The sequence below is a fragment of the Lactuca virosa genome, chromosome 3 (assembly GCF_052849685.1).
Source record: "Lactuca virosa cultivar CGN04683 chromosome 3, Lactuca_virosa_CGN04683_v6, whole genome shotgun sequence".
NCBI lineage: Eukaryota > Viridiplantae > Streptophyta > Magnoliopsida > Asterales > Asteraceae > Lactuca > Lactuca virosa.
In genome coordinates this window covers 109,875,105-109,879,352 of record NC_136428.1, presented here as the reverse complement: position 1 = coordinate 109,879,352, position 4,248 = coordinate 109,875,105, and the positions used below count along the sequence as shown (strand labels likewise).

At 27.9% G+C, this 4,248-nt stretch overlaps 1 pseudogene; it reads left to right on the top strand.

The window, feature by feature from the left end:
- Window positions 1-2,719: 2,719 nt before the first annotated feature.
- Window positions 2,720-3,838, top strand: LOC145166362 (zinc-finger homeodomain protein 11 pseudogene; annotated as a pseudogene).
- The last annotated feature ends 410 nt before the right edge of the window (window positions 3,839-4,248 follow it).

Below are 4,248 nucleotides of genomic sequence, written 5' to 3'. Positions count from 1 at the left end.
ATTATTTCAAACCAATAGTTTTGATTTAAGAATTGATGTGCTATTTGGTTAGAAAAAAAAATAATAAGTTTTAAGGACAATACATTTGACAAGAGTGACATTTAGTCATCAAAATTAGTAATGAACTTTCACGTGAAGAATCATTTGGGGTTTAATGTTTATTTTACACAATTGATTAGGTTGTATGCTTATTAGAGTGGATATTTGAGCAATACATTTAATATGAATATATTTTTATTTTCTATTCACTACAGAAAAATTGAATTCGTTAAATATTGTCGCACTAAATAAGACAAAAATCTATAAGATATGTTACAGAATAGTTACATCTTAAACATCAATAATGATGATTTATTCAACAAACTGAAATGTTACAAAAAAAAGAACCAATTAAATATAATATAAGTAGCAAATTAATAGTTTTTTTAAAAAGAAAAAGATAAAAACTTATTTTGTTTCTTGTCTACCATAAAAAAAATATTGTTGATTGTTTTAATTATCGATGCATCAACAGAAAGAACGCTATCAAGATTTAAAGTTTTAAAATCTTATTTGCGATTTATCATGTTTCAACAAAGATTAAACAATTTGACTTTGATTTTGATTGGGAAATATATTTTTTTAAAATATTTATTATGAAATTTTAATTGATGAATTTGTTTTAGAAATGCTAGAAGGTCGATATTTAGAAAATATTATAATGTATGTTTAACTTCTTTTGTTGCATTTTCTACTTATTACTAATGACTAATGAGTGAATAACCGTATATGATGTTCAAATAGAAATTTTACGAGATGATTTTTATCAACTTTAAGTTTTAACTTCAACAGTTTTATATATATATATATATATATATATATATATATATATATATATATATATATATAGCTAGTTTTTGTGTTCTAACTATCTATTGTGTACATGTAGGATTGATTGTGGAACAATCATTTTAGTTATTTTAAGAAAGTAATTAACACATTAAATGTTGAAGATATAATGAGTATTAATTAACTCTTCAACATTTAATATGTATTAATTATTTTCTTAAAATAACTAAAATGATTGGTCCACAATCAATCTTATACACATACAATAGATAGTAGAAACATTTGAACTTCAATTAGATTTTGCACAAATCTTTTAAAATATTGTAGTCATGTAACCTTGACATAAATCCTTATATAACCATATTAATATATATATATATATATATATATATATATATATATATATATATATATATATATATATATATATATGTTTTTATCTTATAAACCCTTTTTAATTTGATATATATATATATATATATATATATATATATATATATATATATATATATATAGTTTTTTTCTTTATTATTATTATTATTATTATTATTGAAATTTTAATTAATTGTGTTTCATTTTTTATATTATGTGTTTTTTAACATTTATATATATATATATATATATATATATATATATATATATATATAGTTATATCTTTATTTTTAAGAACAAGAGTATCATATGTATTTTTCAATAAAAGATATATATATATATATATATATATATATATATATATATATATATATATATATATATATATATAGTGTTTTAGAAAATGTTTTTATATATTTGTACATTTTTTATTAAAAAATGTTTTTTATATTTGTTTTGTTTTAAAAAAATCACGAATAATTATATGTTTTTTTACATGTGAGTTCATTTAGGAACAATTGTATTTTATATATTTATCCAAGATTATAAACATCCCCATAATACACACAAGTTCAATTATTATTATTATTTATTTTTGTGTCTTTAATTTTTAAATTCTAATAACTATTAATCTCGTCTTAAAAGTAACACATGAACACAATAAGAAATCGAACGAAAAAATAACATATAAATTATCCGAAAGAAAAAAAGCACAAAAAACAATAATGGTAAAAAGAAACAAGAAAAAAAACAATAAAAATGACAAAAACAACTAATAATCTATCAAATCAGTGGGATGCATCATGTAATTTAAAGAGTGGATAATGAGGGTAATATATTTTTTAATTTGTACACATTTGATCATTGAGTTTTTTTTTCGTCTATATTTACCCTTAAATTTGTTAACCTTGCAATAAAAAAAATATTAAGGACTAAATGTGTACAAAAATATTAAGGATTAAATGTGTATAAAGTGATAAATATATTACCTTATTAAGTTATTTTTACCGGCTAACCTGGAGTAACCGGTCATAAGGACTAAATGTGTACAGCTTAACAAGTTGAATGGGTAAATGTAGACGGAAAAAAATTCAATTACGAAATATGTATAAATCGAAAAATATATTACCCTTTTAAGTCATTATCCTTTTAAAGAGATAGATAATAAAAATTCCATTGGAATAAATTATTTTTTTATTTAATAACGTGACAATCTATTTAAAAAAAATTAACTAGTTAGTGTACCAAAATAACTTTAATAAAAAACTTGAAATGTGTCTCCATAATTTATGTCTAAAAATTATTTTGTTACATAAATAAATAAAACATTAAATATAGTTTTATGAATATTCATTTATTCTGTTAATAAATTACCAAAAAAGTGTTTAGTGTAAAATTTTACATAAAATTATAATTTTCATTTATTAAAAAAAGTTTAATTACCATATATTATTTGAGTGGAGAGCATGTCGATATACTGTTGTTATATGATGTATAAATTCCCTTAATCGCCTCTCATCCTTATAATCCAAAGTGCTTTTCGTTTTAAGCATGCATTTCTCTTCTCTTCTCTTCTCCATTTCTCAAAAATTATCAAAATCCCACTTTTCTAAACCCTAAATATCTCTCTCAATTTGTAATCACCATTTCAGCTTAAACACAAGAACACCCTTTGAAATTACAAGATTTTGTGTGTGTGTGTGTGTGTTTAGCGTCAAGTTATGGACCCAAAACACCCCACCACCACAATCCCAGAACCTGAAAGTGATACCCCACCTCGTTCCCAATCAATCAAGAAACTATTATCCTTCCAAAACGGAAAACCACACCACCATCCTCCGCCGCCGTCTACGGTGGTTGCATATAAAGAATGTCTCAAGAACCATGCCGCCAGCATAGGCGGCCACGCCTTAGACGGCTGCGGTGAGTTCATGTCTTCTCCGACTTGCACCCCAACAGACCCTAAATCTCTTAAATGCGCAGCCTGTGGCTGCCACCGGAACTTCCACCGCCGGGAACCCACCAACGACTTCCCTGCCACCGTCACCAGAAACCACTTCATCGATTTCAACCGCCCCTACCAAACCTCAACCTCCACCTCCACCTCCCCGACTCCACCTTCGCCACCTCCTCAACCAACAAACTACGCTTTCGGAGGGCACCTCCTTCTGTCACTCAGCACGGCAGCGGATCAAACCCACACGACGGCGACGCCGATGGCAATCAAGACTAGCGGGAGGAAGCGGTTCCGGACGAAATTCAGTCTGGATCAGAAAGAAAAGATGACGATTTTTGCAGAAAGATTAGGGTGGAAGATGCAGAGATGTGACGATAAGTTGATTGCAGATTTTTGCAATGAGATTGGAATCAGAAGAGGGATTTTCAAAGTTTGGATGCACAACAACAAAAACAATTTCGGGAAGAGAGAAAAAGGCATCACCACCACCGCCACCACCGCCGATGCTGCCGCCGTGGTACGTAGTAATGACAGTACTCATCACGACAACGGAAGTGACGATGTTCATCTTCAAGCTTCTACTAACGGGTCGTCTTCTTCATCTTGATTTTGTAACAGTATCAATTAACCTATTTTAGGGCAAATCGAATAAAACCCAGTTTTTAAAGATAAGATTTTTAATTGTTCTTCACCTCCGATTCATTTTCTGTAATGGAGTCTTTCTCTTTCACAGGTTGCTGCATAACGCATTTAGTCAAAATTCATTGCATAATTGTTGAATATTGAGCTCCATTAATGAATTGTGAGCCAAATTTTGAACCCAAATCTTAAAATTCATGCTTCGGGATCGGAATCCCATGAAAATATTTGGGAGATAAAGTTGTTGAATTTGTGTTTTGGGAGTAATCAGAAAGTCAAAATAATGAAGCAATCGTGTTTTGGACTTTTGGTACTTTTTGCAGGGAAGTAATGAACACACCAAACTTGCCTGACTAAGAAATTAATTGCTATGAATTATGAAACCATGGTTGTTGGCTTTTGAGATTAACCCTAATCTCTTCCTCTAATCATTGATTAGTTTTTATTTTAAA